The sequence below is a fragment of the Meleagris gallopavo genome, chromosome 13 (assembly GCF_905368555.1).
Source record: "Meleagris gallopavo chromosome 13, MGAL_WU_HG_1.1, whole genome shotgun sequence".
NCBI lineage: Eukaryota > Metazoa > Chordata > Aves > Galliformes > Phasianidae > Meleagris > Meleagris gallopavo.
This window is the reverse complement of record NC_139416.1, coordinates 9,892,634-9,917,303: the sequence shown is the minus strand read 5'-3', so window position 1 is coordinate 9,917,303 and position 24,670 is coordinate 9,892,634. Positions and strand designations below refer to the sequence as shown.

The 24,670-nt window shown below is 41.0% G+C and overlaps 1 protein-coding gene across 7 annotated transcripts in view; it reads right to left on the bottom strand.

The window, feature by feature from the left end:
* The window catches only part of CHST8 (carbohydrate sulfotransferase 8), a 165,092-nt gene that overhangs the window by 132,075 nt on the left and 8,347 nt on the right, over positions 1-24,670 (bottom strand). For 5 of the 7 annotated variants that reach the window (XM_085234523.1, XM_085234522.1, XM_085234527.1 and 2 more), the window contains exon 2: positions 16,353-16,429. The exons of the other annotated variants lie outside the window; for them this stretch is intronic. The gene's annotated coding sequence lies outside the window, so the exon portion shown is untranslated. The remainder of the gene's footprint in view (positions 1-16,352; positions 16,430-24,670) is intronic. 7 annotated transcript variants of the gene reach the window in all.

The window sequence follows — 24,670 nt, the reverse complement described above, 5'->3', positions numbered from 1 at the left end:
CCTAACTTTGTGCCATATTCAAGGTTCATGTAATGCAGTGTGGAGGTTCGTGATTCCTTTGTGTTAGTTCCATTTCCTAAAACTGTCTGAAGATTCTTTGTCTGAGAGTCATAAGGAGGCAAGAAAAACACACAAGCTGTAAAATGGTCCCTGTAAGTTATGAATTAAAAACTATTGTTACATGTGAGGGTGGATTTAATTCTGCACTTGAGGAAAAAACAGGCAACAAAATTTCTGCAAAAGCAGAAAGAAAACAACCTCCTGGCTCACACTGTGTCTACTTCATTGCAATGCTACTATGGTTACTTCAGGAAGAAGAAAATAGCCTTCGTAACCTTGAAATGGAACATTTTGCTGTGGCAATTGAGTGGGTTCCTTTGTTGACTCAAGCAGTTTTCATAACTGTGTACATCTAATTGTTTTCACCCAGTACTGGCTCCTTTAATCCTTCTAGCCTTGGTGACTAATTTGTTTCTTATTACAATATTGCAAATGCTTTCTTTCTAACGAGAGATCACCATCTGTTGAGTCAAGGTACATTTTCACTTTGACTATGTCCATATGTCACAGATAAGTTATTTCTTGTTGTTTTTGATTTGGGCAGTTGAAACACAATGGCTCATTGAAAGGAGATACTCTGCAAAAAGATGTAGTTAGAAAATTATGTTGTTTTGGTTTTTTTTTTTCCCTCTAAAATGCCTGTTACATTTACTTTCCAGTTGAAAATTTTCTCCCAGGGTAAATGATAAACTGAAATACTTGCATTTTATTTTGAAGAGCAAATTTCTAAATGAAATGGAATAGAATTTTTGTTTTGAATTCAATTGTAGTGTTATGGCAGTTCTGACTGTTGGTGTGGATGTACAGAGACATAAGTGTTACAGGAGACAGTCTGCATGGGCTGAGAAGTCTGGATCAGGGGCTGAACCTCCTCCAGATCCCGTGGCATGTCTGACAAAAGGAAAGGAGCCCTTCACCAAGCTGTGTGATCTCCTAGGTGTTTATTAGGGAACTGAAATATCTGCGGGCTTTGTCATCACTTAAAGGGGAGTGACATGTTGCTGTGTAATGATGAGTGAGGGAAAATGGTGGAAAATGGTGCATAAGGATTTGCAAACAGTCAGAGCTGGGACATATTTAGGAGTTTATTGGGAAAAGCAAGCGAAGCATTTGGGGTGGATGGTGACAGTTCAAAGGCAGCATGAGGCTATGTAGTGTGCTTAAGAGCACTTTCATAGGGTACTGAGCATTTGTCCTAGCTTTGCACTCCTTGGCTTGTGAAAGTTTTGCATTTCACCAAGGCCAGCTTCTCCCCAGAAGTAACAACAAAATGAGAGATTTATAACTTGAACCTTTCTGCTGATGTGCTTTGCCAAACAGCCCAACTCCTCAGCCTCACCTGGCCAAGCAGCAATGCAGGTATGGAGGACAGGAAGACATGACGGGACAGAAATACACGTGTGGGTTGTGGGGCTGGGGCTGAGCTCCCCCCTCTACACAAGGAAAGGTTGTTGGAAGCACAAGCTCCTGGGCAGAAAGGGAGAGATGTCCGAACCATCCTGGTCCATAATGTGTGACCAGGAGCTACTGGCATGGCACAGATGCAGCTCTTCTCTGGTGTTGGTTCAGGAAAAGCTGTCTGGCAAGGGACCACAGGTCCCCATTTACATGGGGGAGCAGACACCAGCACGACGGTTACTGCACAAGTGAGGTGTGCCAACATGGGATGCACATCTAGTTCTTCTCTATCTGTATGCTACTGTGCACCAGAATTTCAGACATTCCACATTTCAGAGAGTCAGAGGAAACATGGATTTTAGAGCAACTACTCAGCCTTTGAAACCAGAGAGGATTTTCAATAGTGAACTGTAATGAGAATCCTGAGTGAGCATGAACTCTCTTTAAAATCTGTGATGCTAGTAGAGTGGAAGAGAATATTACTATTTGGTTTGCTGTTATTCAATTATTTTTAAGCACCTTTTGTCAGATCTGTAATAAGAAAAGATAAGGCAACTAGCTGCTAGGCATACTTTGGTGCTGTAAGTATCGGAGATCATTAAATGTCACTGGGAAAGTTCCTGTTGTTACATTGATACTCTTTAGGAATGGATATACTCTATTGACTGGATGCATTTCACATCAGATGCAGTCTGTAACTCATCTGCATTCAGCAAGGAGAAGGCAGACAGCCTCCAAACTTCTGTCCTTCTCTTTACGCTATAACGTAGGTGGGCACAGTGGGGTCTGCTCCAGAAGCAGTAAGTATTTGTGACACAAAGGACTCTTCCTGGGGAAGAGAAAAGCATATTCTGGTATTCCCCTGCACAGCACCAGTGCTCTGGCTGTCTGCTGAGACCTCTACCAGCATGTTAGCACTGGTAAATTAGGCTCATCTAAATAAACAGCAAAGATACCATCAGATTTGACTGTGTGCTGTGCCTATATCAGGCAGGGTTATTCTAATGCTGGAGGCCAGCACTGGTGTCTCTCATTCCTTTGCTAAGTGCTGACTTCTGGCTGCAAGGCAGCAATATCAGCATTTGTTACTCAAGTTGAGGAATTTGCTTCCAAAGAACCTGACTGAAGCTCAGAGAAATGAATGCTAGTTTTCCGATGTCACTCACATTTAATGGTCCTGTAAAAAGAATCAGAATTAAGATTTCACTGTTGATCCTGTGTTAAATGTCAAAATCAGTTAAGAAAGGTTGAGGATAAATAGGTGCAGAGATCACTTGCCTGAATATTTCTTGGTGAGGTTGATTTCAGGGGGATTCTGCATACACCAAAACATCAGTACTTGTCCTGACACAGATGATACACAGCAAAGTATATCTTGTTTTCTTGCTGGTTTGTATTTATGGTTCCCATCAATGTAGTATTTGTGTGCCTCACAATCACCAGTGTTTCCCCTTACAACACTTGTTGGAAGGAAAGAAGTAATTGCATTCATTTTTATGTTATTATTTTGCACATGGATGCATTTTTGCACAGGGAGGTGTCACGTGATTTGCAAGAAGTCATTCAGGATACTTCTTATGAAAGCAGTAGTTGGTGCTGGTTTTCTCATGCCACAGATGAAGATTGTAATAATGAATTCATTAGTGACAGATGAAATTAAACAATAATTTTATGCACTATTTTTTCCCCAAAGAGTTGTTCATATATTTTGTCTTTTATAAAACCTATATGGAACAAAATGGGTAACTGAGGGGGTATCTCCTACTAGTAATATTACTGGAGTAGTGTCACATATATTCTTAATTCCATAAAGCTTCATGAGATTTGCTTTTTAAAAAAAAGGAAAAAGAAATGCCATGTTAGTGCAGAAGGTGACCTGTGAAAAGTCAGGGCTCAAGTCGAGAGACTGGGGGTGCTTCTATATGCTGTAGGTCTTGTTCCACATCTGCAAGCTGCCGAGCACTGCAGCTTTCTTCTGTCTAATTCTTCTCCTTTCTGCACACATTGGCAGAAGTGTGGTTCACATTAGTATGGCTGCTGAGCTTTGGATTTCATTGGCTACATCACTGCAATATCCCTTTTGGTTTTTAATTTTCCAAAGGTAGCACACTGCTAAATGGTTTTCTTGCTCTGTTGTACTCCATGACTTCACTGAGGTTGCTTAGAGCAACAGCACGGTGTGCAGCCCTACTGCTCTGGGCCTGAAATTCCTGGGGCTGTACAAGTTTATTGACCTACGTGCTCAGTTTGATAGAGAAAAATCAAAAACCTTCTATTCAGTATCTAAGGGGGGCTATATGAAAAGGAGGGGACAGAATCTTTAGCATGGTCTGCTGGGACAGGACGAGGGAAGTGGTTACAGTGTAAAAGAAGGCAAGATTTAGCTTGGATATAAGGAAGTTTTTTACAATAACGGTGGTGAGGCACTGGAATAAGTTGCCTAGAGAGGTGTTGGATGCCCCATCCCTGGAAATGCTCAAGGTCAGGCAGGACCATACTTTCAGCACCCGATGGAGCTGTAGGTGTCCCTGTTCATTGCAGGGGAGTTGGACTAGATGGCCTTTAAAGGTCCTTTCCAACTCAAACGATTCCATGATTCTGTATTTTCAAGTCTAGGCTTTTGTTAAGCTTTCATTAAAATTAGGTGGCACCTGTTCATGTTACAAACAGAAGATTATAGAAAATAGTGCCAGAGGGGCTGAGCACTGCTGCTCTGCCTGCAGTGGAAGTTATCCCCAAGATAAACTAAATCAACTATGCTTAACTAGTGCTAAAAGATGCTTAGCAAATCTGTCCATAGAAATAGCCAACCATCAAAGCTCCATGGTCTCCCAGGACTTTGAAAAGAAATGACCATTTTTGTAATAATTTCTGCTTTTATCACCCTGCAGTTATTTCCTGATGAGGATACCTGGTGTGCCTCAGCCAGGAGCTGAGCAGACCTCTGGGCTGCCTGCAGTGCGTCAGTGGCAGGTCTGCCCTTCTGCAGGATGACAGAGGGACAGAGTTTAACTCCTTGTTCCATCACACTCATTTTAGTATTAAAGTCCGTGCATCCAGAAAGCAACCCCAAGCCTGGAGCCGGCAGCTTCTTCAATCTTTCTCTTTCAAAAAAATTTCCTACAAAACCACAAGCCCATACATTTACAAGCTGATTACACTCCCCTACCCTCCACTCTGGTGCTGACAAATCCTCTGAAGCTTAATTCTGATTATTTGCACTTCCTGAGCCATCCACGAGTGCTCTGTGGTTTCACTTCACGCACTCTCAAGAAGCCTGTCACAGACACAGTGTTCTGCACTGAAGCAGATGGGAACATTTCCATTTGCTGCTCAGAGACTCTCCTTCACTCCAGTTCTTGAGAATTAACCTTGCCTAATCCATGGGAGCACATTTTACTGTGTGCCATCCCACCACTGAGAACCTGTGTAGCCTACGGTGTGTAAATATTTGTATTAAGCTATCCAAATTTAAAATCGAGACCTTAAAAATAGAATAGCTACTGACCTTTCAGCTCATATATAATTAAAACCAGTTCTAATGTTGTGCATATAAATAATAGATAGCTGTTTTCACAGATCAATGCCTTCTTCTGCTTTATAAGGAACATTTTTAAGTATAATTATTGTGCCTTTAAGTTTAACAGAAAAATTTGATGTGTTAGCAACTACGGGTTGATCTCTGTACATTCTTCAATTGTAAATTGCACTTTAAAAATGCAAACAATTATTAATATTGATTTGGACTAAAACAATATTGAATTTCAATATATTTCTGGCTCTTTTATGAATTACCGAGCACAGCTGGCATGATTATGATGAAAGAGTATTTGCACGCTCAATTTCCTTTCAGCAAGAAACCTTGAGGAGTGCTAGTTGTGTTCAGGCTGGTAATGATAAACCCATACATTCAAGGAAAATAAGGCTACCTTAAAATCTCAACCAAAGCATAGTGAATGAATATTTCATCCTATACGTGCATTTCTTGCGTCATGCTAAATGAACTTTTGTTAGAAACAAATATTGAGAATGTAGTTAGAATCCAACTCCGTGCCTGAGCCCTCTGTTTTGGCTTTGCATAGCACGCAGTTATAAAATGATGTCAATCCATCACTGCAATTTCCTGTGACTAAGTAAAGAGACAAATATATTCCCATCCCCGAATGCCGTAATACAAAAGTGCCAATTTATTTAAGTGTCATTAAAACCACTTTTATTCTGCACCTGGAACAAACATTTCATAGCTCCACTGGCCGAAGTGCTGAGCTTCTCCTCAGATCCCAGCTGCAGTCTCAGGGCTGTTCTAATTGCATACACAGGGAACCCCATCTCGGGTGCCGCAGCCGAGGTGAGTCCAGCACAGTGCCCTCGCTGCGGGCACGGAGCAGTGGGTGGCAGCGCTCCACTGAGAGCCCAGGTACGTGGGGAGCACTGGGAAACAGAAAGCTGTGCCTTCAGGGAGAAGAGGTGTGTACTCAATCAGAATAAAATGTCAAAGTGAGATCTTTGCAGAAATGGATTTTCAGAAAAATTAATTTATTGGAGTCTTAAGTGGACTTTGCATCACGCCTGGCTGCTCACCGGTGGCTGTTGTGCAGAAAAGTGCTGATCTGCTGAGGGTTTCCAAGCACTCGTTGGGCTCTGGTTCTCCCTTCCCAGCCCTTCCCTCCCTGCAGTGCCCACACACTGGCAGGGTGCGGAGCCGGGGCTCAGCCTCAGCAGCTGCCTGCACAGCCGCTCTTCAGTTCACCTTCTGCCAGAAGCGAATTGAGCAGTGGGAGGTGGGCACAGCCGCAGGAGCCGTCACTTTTCATTTCCCAGTGAAAAATATTTTTTTTCCAAACTTTCTGTTTTCACACAGAAAATTTCAGATCTGTGAAAAGGGCATTTTCTTTCTGAAAATCCTTCTGCTGTAGAATTCCCCCACTAACACTTTTTCTGGAACTTACTCCCACGTAGACTGAAAATAACCCAAACTTGGGGACTTCCCAGTTGTGTTACAAAAGCTGTAGGGTTCTGCTGGAGTCTCTGGATACAGCTGAGCTGTGCTGCTACTGTTACGAAGGGGCAGGTAATCAAGCGAGGGCTGTTCTGAGTGCTGCTGGGCCTTAATTCAATTGTCTCTAATGAATGATTAATGACATTAAGGCACTTAACCTTGAATAGGGTTGTAATTATCTTGATTATAAAAAAAAAATCCAGAAAGCATTTATGGCCTTTGCTATATTTAGACCTTGTTATTCTGGAGAGCGTGATTCAAGAATTTTGAACGCTTGAAATCAGTACAGCAGAGAAATGAAATGAAGCATGATTTTTCTTTATGGTACCTGGCATAGGTGTTCTCCAGAATGATTTCACCCTTCTATGAGTAGAGTAGTGGGTATGTAACAGCAAATGCCTGTGTTCCTTCATTTCACGGGTAATCTTGTTTCACAGTTTTATGCTCAGATCCCCATAAAATTATAGTCACCTCTTTCTGCTATTGCAGATTGTAATAGTGTTGGAGCTTTGATTAGAACCAGTCAATTTTCTTTGCCAAAATGGCTTTTTAGCAAAACAGTACCTTGCAGAAAATGTTGTCTCTGGTCATAATCTTGTGATGAAAAAGATGTGTTCCTTGAAAAAGCTTTCTGTGTCCCATATTGCCAATACTAATACTGTGGATATCACTATAATTTTGTAACTTGTATACTTGTATACTTATTGCATGACTTATAGGGTATTGATACAAAATCCTCTTAGGGACTCCAGTCTCCAGGACAAAAAAACAACAGAATCCGTATCAGTTTTATGTGGTAAACACAAGTCCCAGTGCCTCTCAGCAGACAGAAGTCCAGGTTTTAAGAAGGAAGGAAATTGTTCCCGTTAATTTCTCCTCAGATTAATCCTGGTCCTGCCTAGTCACTACATCCTCTTGAACTGGATGAATTTTGGATAGGCAACAGAGTCTGTACCTTCCAGCCTTAACAACTGTGGCTCACAGCTAATTCTCTGTGGCCTGAGAACAGGCATAATGCAGTGGCTACAGAGGATCCCCTGCGAGGTGTCTTCACTGAACAGGAAGAAGCCTGCTAGCTGTCAGGTGAGGGGGACTACTGCACTGTAAGGATGTGCTGCTACTAGCTGTACATTCTGCTTTTGCTATGTTGTATTTCTCAAGAAATTCCTTTCATCGTCTTGACTTTAGATTAGAAATTTTAGTATTCTCTATCCTCACTGCTTCGTGTCACCCATGGGACATCTCCTAACATCCTAAGGTCACATCAAAATTCTTACTCAAGTTCAGCAAAAGCGATGTCTGGCTCCTCAGCACATTTCTCTCCAGACCAATGCCTCTGCTCATCCTAGCAAGAGAGAAATATCCAGAGCCTGCATCTACCTGTTAGTCATTACTGTATGCTCTGCTACCTCATCAGATGGCAACTCATGGTTTACAGTGTGACTCCAATAAAAAAAAGAAAAAGCACCGTGGGATTTGAGGAAAAAATATTTTTGGAGTCAAATCAGGCTGCACATTGTTACTGTTGCATTTGCTATGAGCAGTGCGTGGGCTGATCGCTAGTAGTAAGATGTGGTTAGAGCTGAACTGTAGCTTTGCTGCTCTGGTGTTGCACGTTGCAGTAAAAGTTCAATCTAACAAACAAGAGAAGCCATTACAGGAACTCCTGTGGTTCCAGATAGCAACATTTCAGCTCTGCAGCCCTCTTCAGGGCTAGCAATGACTGGAGTTTATGTACCTTCACCACAGTGAAAATTATAGCTTAGACCATACACTAACTTTCTGTGTGGACCACAGCATTAGATCTCCCAAATACCCAGGTATAACAGGGGTTAAGTGCACCACTTTAGGCTTTATTCTGGATTTTCCCAGCTTCCAACCAGCCCACTCGATTATTTTTTAATTATTTATAATTTATTTTATTTGGTTTTACAGACGAATTTTACATCCCTTTTCAGGAGCTTCATGACTGTTCTATGACATGTTGCATTGCAATGCATAGAGGATCTGAGACCTCTGTAAGCCCCAAGCTTTGGTTTAAACAAGCTCCCAGCACACACTGTGTGAAGAAAGCACAGCAGATTCTTAACTACATATGTATACTGTAGCTGCTCTAATATCATAATTGTATGTAATTATTAGAGATCAGTAAGAAATAATGAACTCATAGCACTAACTCTCATTACCAGCCTGAATACTAACAGATGTAAACTGTGCATCTGATGGTTGAAGGATACGATGTATTTGTGTTTTAGAGACCTACTCAAACATTAAAAAAGCTATTTTGGCTTACTCCACTAATGGAAATTTCTTTGCTGCCTCCGTTTATCTTTTTCTCCTTCTTGCTTCATCCTTTTTTTCTATTCTGCCAATGTATAATGAGCAACTTCCTGTTCAAGTGTTTTATTGTCAAAGACATTAAAGTGGTAACCCAGGGGAGCTGGAGGAAGACACAAACAGTAATTGTAAGCAGAGAACAGTGACTGTGAGGTGGAGGAATTTTCAAGCTGAGTGCAGGTGGGCTATTTCCAAACTGTTCTGAAAAGTATCTAAGAAAAGCATCCTTATTGCCATAGACTTACTCATCTATTCAGGGATTCAGAAAAATCCAAACTGAAGAGCTGTCTGAGGTTGTGAAATGGCTGAGCCACATCAGTACCATCACCTGACCCTCACTGCCACAGCTCTTCTCAATTCAGCTACAGGAGATGGTGAAGCTGGGCAAACAGATCCCTGCCTGCTAAATGGGGCTTGTATTATTTACCTGACCAAGACTAAAACGGTAATTCCTACATGATCAACAGTATTTCTTCACTTCATGCTACACTATAAAACTGAAATAATCAGAGAAGAAATTCACAATACTGCAAATGAGATGCTGAAGCATATGGTGGCAGAGAGTGTAAGTAGAGCACGATCCTCTCTGAGCAGGCGGGCTGTTGCTTGGGTGAGATGCCTTAGAGTAACTAGTGACTGCATCTTGCAGAATTAGCAACTGTTTTTCTCCTACGTTGTGCTGCTAACTGTGGATCTGCTGCCCTTCAAAATGTTATGACTAATGCATAAAGGGCTGCTCCTCTCCAGACACTCAACTTTTCACTAGCTAGAGACTTAAAAAAAATAAATAAAAGAAAAGAAAAAAAGAGGCATGAATCTGTCTTTGGCTGTCGGTCTCCAGGCATGTAACCTTTACTGTATATGCCATGCTGGCATTCATTGTCTCGTCTGCACCGTGTTTATCAGCTTCGCTTCCTTGCTGCGTGCTCTGCAGTCTCATAGATCCTTCTGTATTTACTCTTTACCCTCCTCGTCCATAACTACAGAACTAAATGGGAACAGAATCTCTTGCTGAAACAACCCAAAAGGGTCTAGGCAATATTTTCAGCTGAATTTCTCTCCTTGGACCTTTATATGTCATTGGTGTATCTTTCAAGACGCCTCTGGGGTTTTGAAACTAATTTTCCGTCATCATTAGTGAAAAACTTTATGCTTCCTTTCATTAATGTCTGGTACAGGAAGGAGAAGAGCTGCTGTATATGCACACTCTTTTTAACTTGATGCCATATGCAAATAATTAAACGAGGCACGGAAGCAATGGTTAAAAATTCTGCAAAACTTCCTCATTAAACTAAGCAATTATCTGCAAGAAGAGAGAGATCTGAACTCTCTTGCTCCACATCCATGATAAAATCTCCACATCTTGCAGATGCTTCATTTTTGCCCAGGAGGAGAAGAATCACATTTAATTACTATGAGGAGTGAGGACAACACGGTGGGTGCATAGATGGTGACATTCAGTTGGTGTCCGTCAGTGAGGTGGCTGTGATTTGGCACGTGATCTGTTTGGATATTGAATGCAAGGTCACAGCTCCATGCAAAACTGGTGGAAATGTTAATTGAGTTCCAGTGATGTCACATGCTGCAAAAAAAAATAATGATTCATGAAACTCTAGGGCCATGACTGGCTCATTAGTACAACCCAAGCAGTTCATACTTCAGCCATCTCATCCTGCCTGCTGCATTACCTTGGCATAATGTCTGAGCTGGGCTGTGAAGTGAACTGCGGAAACCGATTCAGCTGAGAATTAGTGTGTCAAAAAGAATGCACTGAAAGAAAGTCATATTCGTGGAGATAAATGTATTTTCAATGCACTAAATCAGAGTAAACCCCTTTGTGTTCTAGTCCTGCACTACAGTTTATCTATTTAGTCATCTGCACAGTCCTTGTCACTTCAATAGCTGTCTTCCACAACCTGTAGCTGTGAAAACAGGGTTGTTCCCGTTTTACAAATAAGAAGCAGAGGTAGAGAAAACTGAAGAACTTGTCTAGAGAAGTGGGAAATCAGGAGACAAAAAGAGGCTGAGTTTGGATTTTCCACAGCTCAGGTTAGTATTCCAACTATTGAATCACCCCTCCTTCTCTTAGTTACTGAAGAATAATGAAAAAAGTAAAATGTTTATTTTTTACATAAGAGGAAATTGAATATGCAGATCTAAAAATGGGAGTAGAATTTGTTAAGCTTACAGGCTGAACTTGTGTAAACCTGCCAAGAACTTCAGTTAAGGAATTGTTTTGCACTAGAGAGGATGTAGGTTAGTGGTTTCAGCAAATACACAAATAATTAATTGAAAATTCCTTTGTTCTAGTTGACAGCATAAAAGAAATGCAAAGAAAGAGGAAAAAATCACTTGGGAGCAGTGCAGCATCCTGCAGGGTTTCCAGTGAGATACACACAGGCTTATATTTGTGAGGTTTTCTAGTGCTAATGAAGAGGTGTCAGACTGGGAGCACCAAAACCTGGCGAGTTTGCTGAAAAAGCTCCATATGAAAGGAGTAGCTCAAATCTCCTCCTGGCCCAGTGAAGTGTTGTAAAGGGAAGACCACATCCATTTAGTCTTTTTTCCCTTCCGTCAGTGGTACAGCAGGCGGTTGCAGAGAGAAAGGTGGGCAGAGAGCAGGTTCTGAGGTGCTGCCAGGCTGTGCCACAGAAAGCAGTTTGCCTGTTAGCAAGGGAATCAGGGAACAGTAAAACACTTCTATCACTTCCATCTAGCCAGCACCTCACTGCTGCCCCTGTGGTGTTTCCATGCAGGTCTCAGTGTGCAAAGAGCATCTGTTCAGTGAAGAGTGTAAGATAAGGGAGTTCCAGGCTCCTCTTTTCCTCACTCCCTCCAGCAGATGATAACAGATTAGCAAGGCACCCTGTTCATTTACATTTATTACAGCAGTGGGATGTGAATTAGTGCAGCATCTCCCAGAAAATAGAAAGTATCTAAACTCAGCTTCTCCCTCTGCTGCATCACATTGCTTTACTAGTGAAGTTATTATTAATTTTAGTTAGCTTTTTTAATGGCAGAGTCAGAAGTGTTATTTATATAACAAAAAGAAGATTATAACCAAACAAGCAATGAGCAAGTTCACCAGCCAGATCTGTGGGATGCTCAGCAACTTTCTCAGATTAGTTCCCAGTAGGTGTTGTATGAAGAGCAAAGTTAGCACTGCAGGATAAATGCAGTTCCGAAGTTTCTGGAAGGAGCTGGGAGGTCGATGCAAAGTGTGTTTAACAGGCAGCAACAATCACAACACCACCACTGGCAAAATAATTTGCTGAGGTGTCTGTTGCTGCAGCCTTGTTTGCCAAATTAGTTGTCTGTAGACTCTGCCATCATTAAAATTCTCTGCGGTGATAACAGCACTTTCCCTGGAACATTTTGTTGAAGCTGGCAAATGGAATTATCTACTATGACTTCTTTTGAGCAGTGTACATCTTCAATAACAGTCCTAAATAAACCTGAGACATACAGTACATGGAACACCTATTTGTATAAATATCTCTGCAGAGGAATGCTTGAAGTAGGAAGAGTAAATTACAAGTGAGAAAATGGCATTTTGAAATGTACTCTAACCCTGTTTGCTCACCATCTCTCCTTGCACTGCTCCACATCAGCTTAGCCCCAGCCTGTAGAAAGGCAAAGGTCACAGCTTTTATTTACATAACACAAAGTTTCTAAATAACAAGCATTAAAGAAGTAAACCTTTGCAGGGGGAAAAAAAGAGGTGTGAACAAGAAATAATAATTTAGCCTCAGTGACCAGACAGGTATCTGCGCTAGGAAATAATATGCCATTTTCACAGAAGTACACACACCAATGGATGGAAGAAACATAGCTTCCCAGATGGGGAAATAATATCTTATTTTAGTGGAGGGACTCCAAATTACTCTGTTTTGTTCTGAGTGCTCAGCACTCGGCACCTCACCATGCTCAGAACAATTGTGTTTCTGCTTAGGCTACGACTGCTCCTCTGAAATCTGAAACAACTGCCATGAATTTCTGTGTAATCCCAGGTATGGAGTACTTCTTACTCTAATCCTCAATTACTTTGGCATACAAATGTCCAGAGCTGAATTTAGTGCTTGGAAAGAAATGTTCAGCCCTGGTGCTTTGAGCACCTCTGTCAGTTTACAGCCCAGCAAGGCAGCAGAGTTCAGGCCATCTAAAAAGAATCAAAGCTTCACCATTCCCCACTGCTGTAATTCAAGAGTCTGCTCCACTTTGCAGCAAGTATAGGACCAAAGAGCAGGTGTTACTCTCCTTCTTCCCCTCAGCTCCAATCATCTCTTTCTAGCATGGCTCAAGTTTTTGGAAGAAAGAACCTGGTCAGGCAAAAGCCCCTATAAAGTGGGATAGTGCTGGTTCAGGTGTGTTGTTGCAGAGCTGCTAACAAATATAACAGGTCTTAGCCAGAAGAAACAGTTGCATTATATTGTCCAAAGGAGATTCATAACTGCAATCCAGTATAGAAGGTGCAGTACTGCTACACCGAGTCAGCCCATAAAACTTGTTATGCTATGCTCTTGTATCTTTAACTAATGCAGAGCAGGTATGATAAATCCAGTCAGATGTTATGGAGCTTGTATCATTTTCTACCCATTTGGAAGACGACTTTTGTCACCCTTACGATATAACTCCAGTGAAGCTGTTATGACTGCCACATGCACACCTGGCAGGGGAAAATTTTTTTTTAGATATCAGCTATGGTGAAGGATGATTGGGGAGAAATACAAAATTCATTTTCAGGATCACTTTTCACACACAGCAAATGAGAGGTGCAAACGGATGTTCTCATTTTTCACAATATCCTGCAATCCCATGTGGCCCAGGTCTCATTATAGTGTCAATGCAACAGTCTGTTGGTGTTCATTACACCAGAACTAGAGCAAGGAATTCCTGAAGACCTCAAGGAAAACACATTTGGCTTGTTGTGCTCAAGAGAAACTTCACAAAAATCCCGAGCGTGGAAAAAAAAAGGGAATTTTTTTGACTTTCAATGAGCCATATCTGCACATACACATTTTCTGTGGTACCACATTTTAGAAGGGCTTTTGAAACTGATGAAACATGGCCAGTCCCCATGGTTTCCTAGCAATGTGATGGAACTCTGTTCCTCTTTCATATTTCAGGGCTACGGAAATAACACTTGCAATATACACACACCATTAAATTACCCTTCCCAGAGGCAATGCCCCCAACCTGCTCCTGTGGATATCAGGGTGCTAAAAATGCTGTCTGTGAGAGAACAGGTGAAGAAGATTCTGGTCCACACAGTCCTTAGAAGTCCCAGCTGGAATCTATCACTATTATCAAGAACATTCAAACTCTTTGCAATGAGGGTAGTGCTGTTTTCTTGTCTGTGAGTTAGTGCTCTTGTTTATTTCTGAGGCCCTAAGGGACCAGGAAGGAGATACAGCTGGGACCAGTGAGACATGCTGCAAAAGGGACCAGCTTATCCTGGAGGAGCTGGGAAGGGCAGGTGGGAGCTGCTGGACAGAGGATGCAGGAGTATTACAGAGAAGAGGCAGCTAAGGACAGGCAATATGAATAGCAAAAACATAAAAGAAGGCTGAGTAGTAAAATGGATGCTGAGCCCTAAGTTGAGAGATAGCTCCTGGATAGTAAAGTTAGCGAAAGCAGAAACAAGGGACTTCTGCAACAGAAGAGGCTCCAGTGGTGTGATGATAAAGAGAGAGAAATGTATGGATTTTGTATCCTCACCATCTCCTACTTAGGTAAATCATACTTCTTCCTTTCCATTGCATGTAGTGAGTGATATGGCAGTCTCTGCTCCCTGCCTGCACAGCTCCTGGGAGCTCTTTGTAGTCAGAACGTTGTTGTACGATGTCTCTTAGGTGCCTGCCTTCCTGTGATGGATGTGATCTCTGCTAACAGGCACACTGCCCTCTTTGGTTCAGAAATGTTTTGCAATCTTTGGGGTTAATAGGTGCAACACTCGTGTGCTACTATCTGCTAGAACAATATACCCGAGGAATAATCAATAGCGTAGACCCAGCAAGTCACTCCTCACATGGGAAACTCTTGGATCCTGCTCAGTGTTTGTAAAGAATGTGCAAATTAATGAACATATTCATTATTAATAATGACATAAACATGTGAAAGCCTTTTAAATAAATACTTTGAAGAGTGCTAAGCCTGCTACTAGAATAAAGCCTAGGAGTTTTCAGCTGCAAAATACAGTAGAAAACTATGGCTGAAAGGATCAGATGCTTAAAATTGATGCTTTCAGATTGGTGAGCTACAGTATAGCTCCCATACCTACAAGCAACACGTAGACTGGCTTTCAGTAGCACAACTCTCTAATACAACTATACAAGTAACCTTGTTTTTGATCAGCGAGGCTTATTCTATCTATTAGATCCATAAGTGTAGAGTCCATAGACCGTTTTAGTTATCAGTTATTCAGTTATCATTCCAAATGAATATCCCAAGCATTTCTAATCACAGCCATCTGATTTCCATTATTTTGACTTCCTTCCTCTTTGGCTGGATCAATAACGTCTGATGTAATAATTTATTAACATATACTGGGGAAATTATTGATTCTACCTGTGCATGTTAGATGGGAGAAAAATATGTCAAGCTCTCCCTTTAGTCCAAATGCCTTTCCAGATTTAAATTAAGCCGTATTTGGTATTTGCATGAAGGATATTAGCACAGTGTGTAAAACAAATGGCTGTAGCTGAAATGGATGTTTTATTTGCCCCAGTTTCCCTAATACATTTATGGCGCCCATCACCACAATATCTGTTTCTCATACTCCAATTTCTTTGTGAAATCTCTCGCTCCCCCTCTGCCTCCCACCCCTGTATCACACAGCAAACTGCAGTGCAGCCCAATGCTTTTCATCTTGTCTCATGGGGAGGCTGAACTTGAGGCCAATCGGCGATTTTATTTAGTTGAGAGCTCTGCTGTATACATAGAAAGCTCTCACATAAATCCTGGATGTTCCCAGAATGATGAAAAGCTTATGTGTCTAATGTGGAATGGGGTAGGATTACTATTGGGCCATGATCACGTTCTGAGGTGTGAGGTTCATTGGTGAAAATGGTATTTAAAAGTAGACAAAGAAGCATGTTACAATGTGTTATATATTCTAACAGTACTATGCCTGAGAACAATGTATCACAATCAATTTGTAAAAATCAAAGACGTGGAAATCTGGCTAATTTTGTTTCTTAACAGCTCCATACTAATAGTACCTTGGGGGAAGGAAAGTCAAATTACAAAAAGAAGTGCTGAGTCATTAAGTGGAACTAACTCGCCCTCCTCCAACTGTAACTTGTCATCAAATTACTTACCGTGCATATGTTGTAATAGCTAACTGTAGTTCTTTTCCATATCCTATTGTTTCAGGAGGAGATGAATCGACTTAAAAATTGCAAATGTTTTTCCCCTTAGATGCAAGAGCATAAATCACTAGTAATACTGAGCTCTCTGCCTCATATTGATTCTTTTGTGAACTAAGCCAGATGGGTTCAGATATGAGCATGATCTAATATTCCCCTTAGCTTGATTTATAGATTTCTTTGTGCATTACCTGACCATAAATGAGTCTTGCATTATTTCTTGTGTGCCTGTCAAATTAAAGAAAAATATTCTTGTTGACCTTTAAACCTGGGAGGAAAAAAAAAAGAGTCAGAGACATTTTACTGCATGTATTACAGTGATCTTAGTGCTTACATGCCAATTAAGGGCATGTGATTATGAAAGAGGTCTAGTAATTTGTGTTGTGTGTAATGATTTCATTTTCCTGTAAAGCACGCAATAGACATACAGACTGTGGCATAAGCTACATTGCAAATAATCCTGGAAGAGAGAAAAAGAGGAGAACAATTTGGCACAAGTCATTCCTTAATTTACAGAAATGAGCACTGATTGCAAGAACCAAAATGTTTTTCTGGATGAAAATCATTCTTTAAAATGCAGGCACAGCAAGGAGAAATGCAGAATGACTGCCACATGAGGTGTTAATACCATTAAGGGCAATGAGCATCATGAGCCTGCTGACCCCAGAGACCTCTTCTGTCAACAAAATGAGTTTAATATGTATGAAAAATACTGAGCAGTGTATCGTAAACCTATCATTAGGGCCCAACTCTGTGCTTGGGACTTGCAACCAGAATCAGGTGGGAGGCAGTAAGTTTTGTCTGAGCAAAATGCTTGTGCATAAACTGCAGGGGCGGATTACAAAAGAACCCTGGACCTCCTCTCCCTGCTCTCAAGAATGTTTCCATAGCTTACTGTCCTCTCGGTATTTATTTGTAATTAATGCTCAGAGGTATCATATAGAGGCATTAAAAAGTATATATTCAATTTTTGCTATTCTTTGGTTTTTGACCAGATGAAGTAAAGCACATATGCTCTGAAACTGTTTAGTAGACCAGATCACTGTCACATTTCTTTGCAGGTTGTATCTCTATTCCATCTCTAACAGAAGATGACATTTTCAGCAAGAGCAAAGTTTTAGCTTCTATCTTCTAAGAAAGATGGTTGTTGTTGTTTTGTTGGGTGGGGTGTTTTTTTGTTTTTTTGTTTTTTTTTTTAAATCTTTCCATGGCCTGTGGGCATGCAGCAAATCCTGGTTGATAGCCCTGGCCTGGGCTCTTTTAGGAACAGGCAGACAGACTGATTTGTGTTCTCAGCACTGTATCCAGAAACGTCTCCACATGTCCATATAACTAGAAAAATCCCTTATTAGTTTTTATCTATCTTGGATATGTTCAGACTAGCCAACCCTTTCCTACAACTGAAAAACAGGGGTTTGAGAACATTAAAGCTCTTGATAAGGTCACTGAGCTGTTCAGTACCCATTACTTACGCTGCAGTCTTTGTTATTGTGTATCCAAATGGCTCTATTTCAGCAAGAAAGCTTTCTTCCAAAGGCTAAAGCATATCCAGTGTTTTACACCTATCCAGGGATGCACCCAAACAGGCTATCTCTTTTGGGGGCCAATGTATTCATGAAAAAATGTCCTAAGTACAGATTTCCTTTAGTTTGAACACTGCATCTTAATTTGAGTGACTGACCAAATTTGTTTTGTTATTATTATCATTATTATAATAAGCTTCTAGTTCCTGGCAATGGGGTTCTGTGGTGCTCAAGACGCTTTTATTATATATGAGACTTCAAGTGATAGCCTTTGCCCTGAGGAGCTCACAATAAAAATAAACAGACAGAGAGATAAAGGACATGATTCAGCATCAGATGTAATTTGCTGTATGAAGCTGATTCAATTGTATTCAAAAGATTTATTTTACAGATGAACAAACTTGGGCACAATGAAATTAAATGACGTGCAGAAAATACCACGGAAGTAGGAACTAAAACTCCATTGCCCATAGCTCCCAGGACAGTCTTCTCCTTTGAAGCAGTGGGAACTATTTATACCTTATGTGAGCATGACTACACATGCTGTACATCCTAATCTGGAGAAATTATACAGCCCTACATAGTTATGCTACCCAGCAGATCTCTTATTCCTCTACTGTGCATCAGTCTGGCGCTATCTCTTCTCTCTTCTGTGAGTAGTTTTACTGAGATGCTCTTTTGACTTCTAGTACAAATGGTACTTTAAGGAGAGATGTTTGCTGCATAAACAAGTAGAAAAGATACCTCATTTCCCTATTTTGGTCAGTATATTTATATGAAAAGTATTGTGGCAATAAATCAAAATGCAGTGATTGCCGTTCCCCTTCCTGTGGTGATTTATAATTGTGGATTTACATCTGGCTAAAAGACACTGTTCAGACTGCCTAACTTGCATGGTAATAAAAGCAAGCTCTCAATTTCCTTTTAGTATGGCAGTGGAGACTGAAAGCCCCTTCATTTTAAACAATTCAATGAACATATAATACGAGAGTTAAAACCTTTTGGAGAATACAAAATTAATAAAGTACGATCAGTGAAACCCTAAATCATGATGACAGTGTGATCCACTGTCTGCTAGAGACACTCCCTGACTGCAGTGGGCTTTAAGTGAAGCATTTATCTACACAGTAAACAAAGAAGCGGAATAAAAGAGAAAAGAGGCAGGGAGATATTCAATAATTTCTTAATAGAATTGAGAGGCTAACAGCAAAGGAAAGCTATTTGCCTTCTGGTACTATGGACTTTTACTTCACATTAAAAAAAAAAATATATAGGATGCTGTAGGATCGTGACATCTTGTTCCCTTTAACAACATTTCTGTCTGAGCAGTATAAACACCCACGAGTCACCTTCACATTTATAAACTATAAATGTAATTATCTTCAGTCCCTTTTGTTAAACCTTCTCAGAAGTTGTTGTTTTCCTTCAGTTGCCCAGAGAAAGCAGCTACACAAGGCTGGTACCTTGCTGTTGGTGAGGGCTGGACTTGTACTCTTGTCCAAGAAGCAAAACAACAGATTGACCTGTAAGACCTCTACTATATAATGAATAGGATCTTAATAATAGGCTGTTCAGAGAAGGATTTTTCTGCTGGCATCAGGAGTTCAGCTGATGTCCTTTCCTGAGATCTGCAGAGAGCAGCCTGTGAACATGCTTGAGGCAGCCCTTGGGTTGGAAGGGAAACCCTGCAACCCATGTATTTCCCCAAAGCTCTCCTTATTTTAACACTTACAGAGCCATATGGACAGATCACAAGTGTTAGGGCTTCATTCTAGACAGAAATGTCTGACAAAGCCTCAAGATAAGGAATGAAAGACAAAATTACCCTCTGAGTTCGCACAGATACCAGCACCTCAGCCAACCAAGCCAAGCAGCTTTGCAGGCCCTGACATCCTTCAGATAAACGCTGTGCTCTATAGATCAGCTGTGCACAGAAGATAAATATCACTATTTTGCTGGGTACACCAGCCTGCCCCTTACAGGGCTGTGCAGAGATGAACTAAGCTGGGCTCTTTGGTACTACCTGTCACTACAGTCAAAGCACTGAATCCCTCTCCTTGTCCTGTGCTTTATTCCATAATAGAAACATAGACAGTGGTGACAGAGAAAATCACTCTGGTTTATCCCTTGCCTTGAGATTGCTTCTTGCATTTGTTGTCTTTGTAGATAGTACTTCACCCAAAATTACCACCTGACCTAAAGTCTGACAGAGAAATAGAATATTACTAAGACAAACCATGCTGGGAAACCTTGTTTATTGTTTGTGCAGCAGCAGACAATGAGATCAAGGCTCGGTTTGCAAGATGAAGGGAAAGGATTGTAAACCTTTCTCCTTCCCAGGGGAGATTCTAAGGGAAGGAACGGGAGGAAATAGTGCTGTGCATCTCTGAGCTGTACTTTCCTAAGGGAGCAGTAATCTCTGAAAGCTGCTGGGAATCACTGGGAAAGGAATAAATAAATACCGCAGTGGTCTCAGCTGGATCCTGAGGGGCTTTTCTCCCCTGGTCCAGAGGATTTTCTGGGAAAGGGCTTTATTTCCCTAACCCTTTCCCCTGTAGGACTCAGGAAAGAAGTCATGCTTCAATATCGATCCCTATTCTCCCAGAAGGGCAGTGAGAAAGAGGCAGTTTTGTTCCATAAGGCTCTGTGCAGCAGCTGGAGGACACAGTTGCTCCTTAGCACCAGCCACTGCAAGACTTCACTTTGCAATGTCAGCAGCGTTTTTTCAGGGCCTTGTGTATACTCTTAGACCATGGGTTACCATTTACTTTCCAGCAGGTGTTTGCTTTCACAACATTGGAGAAGACTAGAACAAGACCTAGGGCAGTGAAAAGAAAAAGCAAGGCTGCAGGGTGACGTGGACTTCATGTTCCTTGTGCAAGACGGGCCTGGGCTGGCCAGTCATTTAAATGCTAACTTCAGAAAACTGATATATGCAGCTAAATAGTGTGGAGATAAGAGGTTCTTGTTCTTAGGGATGGACAAGAAACACTGCTTTCTGAACAACTTTACTGATGTTTCCTCTCAGGATTTACCTTCCCTCACTGAATGCTGTCAGCATCCATGGACTAAAGCAGAGGCATTTTGGTGCACTGTTATATTTAGAACAGCCACAGAAAATTAGGATCCAAATCAAATCCAAGATATCATGTGATTGCACAGCAAACTTTCATGGCTGGAAATGCTCCGTGCCACGCTCAGCTCCTGACAGAACTCTCACAAGCACTGTGAGCGATGAGCTCCTGTTCGGGAGCTAACAAATTTGTGTGGATCAATGATTATTAAAAAGAAAATGTCATTAAAGAGGACAGTTTAGTGCAGTATCATCCAGGAGCTGTCAATGTCTCTGCTGGGAAAATTAAAATAATGTCATCTTACAATGCATATTTCAAAACATTTTGAATTCAATAATTAACTAAAATCAGAAGCAGCACTAAATTTCCAGAGTGCATTTTGGTCTCTATTAAAAATCTGGCTTCTCTGACAGGCAGATTATAGCTTCTTGTCATTTGTACTTAACCCTGCTGAAATCTTTTATTTACAAAATTTTGGTAAATGAAACTTTTTTTAAACAAGGATGGCAACTGATCATTTTACACATTACTCTAAACTTAAAAAATAAATAAATAAATCCAAATAACTATTTGATAGTTTTTTTAAAAAATTATTTTTATCTGAAATGACTTTTAATTTTGAAGACTTTAGCTGCAGAGAAGCACTCACTTGTCTTTGGGGCACCCCTGAAGCAATTATTTCCCCCACTAGTTTTAGTTCAACCACTGAACATAAAAATTAATTATTCAGTTAGGTTGATTCTGGCATGAATGAGCTCTGCAAATGGCTGTAACCTATCTAATATTGTTGTATGAATCTGACTGGGCAGGTGAAGTTGTAGTAAAATTGTCACATTGCTAAGAATAAATGCTTGTACAGCTTGATGATAGATCATTTAGAAAGCTTGTCATGTCTTATGTGATGGCAGTCCCTGTAGCCATTGCAGTTAGTTATTGGGGGTTCTTTTTTATCTTTAGTAAACTTAAACTAAGAATTAGTTATTTTCAACACATTATTGGTAAGGTATTTTTCATAATCCTTCAGAATTAAGACACTATTTGCAATTTAGTAGAAGCCCAGGGCCAAAAGTCAGCTCTATTTCCAAAAGCAGAGCTAAGTAAAAATAGAGGGCTGGTACAGAGGGATGTGGAAAGTACATGGGAGAAGTGGGAGAGCACTGGAAGGCATGATAGATCATTCTGTCCTACAAGGGACATCATTACTGTCAGGTTCTGCGGAGAAATCAGAGTGAATGGAGATGTGCAGAAATCTAATCTGGGCACATGCACACAGGGACACTTGCTATGGTATAGAAGGCTTTTTCTATTTTCCAGTACTTTGATTTTCTTAGAAATCTTATAACAGTCTAACTTCACAAATGTAGGTTCAGATTTCTCCCTTCATCTCTCCCCTTCCGTTGCACTGGGGGAGCTGTGATTCTTTCCCCATACAAAGCTCTTGCTCCCAGGCATAGTTTCCTTTGCCACAACATGACACAACCTTTTCCTGAGGCCTTTTGCTTTGTGGATTTGTTGCAAACTTTTTTTGGGGGGAAAAAGAGGCAGTAAGGTGAAAAGAGACTTCTCTGCTTTGTAGGCCCCAGCAGCCAGCTGAGCTGTGGGGTTGGCTGAGGACAGCCTGGGGCTGGATGAGCCAGGAGTGGCTGCTCAAGCAGGACCAGCTGAATGCAGGGTTATGGGGGCAGGTCCAGCAGTGCCACCAGGTCAGAGATTCTAGGGGAGATCAAAATCATCAAGACAGAACACTTCTCCTTTCCCAAAATTGCATTTCATTCCCAAGAATTTTGTATTCCGTGGCAAGATTTTAAAATTGAGGCTTTCAATCTTTAATGCAACCAAAATCAGAATTTCGAGTAGGGTATAATTTCTCATTTCAGCAATGCAGCTGAGGGAACCACGCTCAATGGAGAAACGGAGTGTTTTGGGCCAGGTAGCTGACGTTACTTTGACAGAGAGGTGCAGCCAGTGGGCAGGGCGCAGTCCTGAGGCTAACTCTTCCTCCCAGGGGCAGCCGACCAGTGCAGAAGGCTGCACCTCACTCAGGCAAGGTTTTTGCTTCCAACAGAGGCTGGCCCCAGGAGACTTTGCTGTCAGATGCATTCGTTAGCCTTGCTTCTTTCTGCTTTTTGCTTACACCTTGGCAGCGGAATGGAGAGTTATGTGAAATATTTTCATTTGCAAAATTACATTTGATGAATAGCAATATTTCATAAGGTAAACAACATTTAAAAAAATAGCACTTCTCGGCAACATAATATAGATAACGAGGAACTGTGTATGAATCTTATAAGCAATGGCTGTGCAAAACCACGATGCTGTGTATTGTTGGTTACCAGCCTTCAAAAGAAGATGAAAACAAAGGAGGGCAATGATACATGGATTAGAGAACATAACATGCGAAGAGGCTGAGAAAGCTAAATTCAGAGTCTGGTGAAAGAGAAGGCTCAGGGGGAACATGATCACAGTCTATAAATACCTTCAAGGTAACAATAGAAACGAAGGGAGGGAATTATTCACAGTCTCAGAAAAATTGTAGGCCAGGGAGCAATGGCCTGAAGCTAAGAAAGAAAAAGTTTAGGTGAGATATTAGGAGGGGAAAGAAGCCCTGACAAAAGAAAGCAACAGAGCAGTTTAATAGCTGAGCAGGGAGAGTGCCCGGCATAGTGTTGCCGCCAGGTCTGTGCGACAGTGAGATGGCATATCCTGGGAAAACGAATAAAAAGGAGGTGGGGGCTTTAATCACATGCACAAGAGCCAAATGAGATGACATGAGTGCCTCCTGGTCGGGCAGCCTGCTCTGGCTGTGCTGTACAGCACTAGGTGCACTGCTGGGCAGGGCTGCACCAGCTGCTTCCTCTGCCACACTCACTTGTGTGCGTCCATCGTGCGCACCTCACATCCAAGTGTGAGCCTCTGCATCTAGTACAGAAACAGTATTGTAGCAGCAAAAGAAACAATATTGTAGCAACTGTATATGAATCGATCTCATACAGTTCTGAGAGTTTACATTTGTTACAAGTAAAAGTGAAAAGCCTGATGAGCCTATGCTGATGTCCTCCAGTTGAGGTTCACTGGTGTTAAGACTGCTCCAGGCAGATGAATGCTTTGCCAGGGGTGTCTCAGTGATGAGCATCTTGCAGAGGAAGTTTTTTGGATTCACTGGTTTCTTGTTTACAAAAAACTACTTAATGTAATGATTCTCTGATGGCTTCACAACAGATAATAGAAAAAGCCTTTCAAAAAGGATCTATGTAAAGAATGACTGGATTTCAGAGGAGGTCCATTTCTAGTAATGCAAACTGCTGATAATATCAGACACAATACTTGAAAGACCAAAACCCAGGACAGGTTTTGCTATTCTTTGGTTTTAAAGCTGATTCTGTATTGCTTGCTGTGCAGAAAATCTAGTAATTATTGGTGAATAAACAAATCTAAAATAATTTAAAATAATTTTAAGTCACTTCTTTTTTTTAAAGTATTTTCCATCATAAGGAATCTAGATAGAATAGTACAAGTATTTATGGAAGGTATCTCCTTGAAAAATCTGGACAAAGAGCAGCCCAGAAAAGCAGCAATGGTCCCCAAAGTTGCCTTCATTCAATAATTTTATAAAACAATCTGCAGTTACATACATAAGCTTGAACAATTGTATTCCTGAATAGCTATTTAAATGAGAGAAACTACAGTCATTCTAAAGACATATCTCTGTTACATTCTATAATGAATGTAATCTTCAAGGGGCAATAACTTCTCTGAATTACACAATTTTTCTGTTATAAATGTCTTACGTTACAATCTCAGTTATCAGCTCCCCTGGCTGTGGACACGCATTTCTCAGTAAAGCATCTCAGGCACACACAGCATATTGTAACTACGAAGAGTAATAACGTCAGAACTTTTTTTGAAATCTCA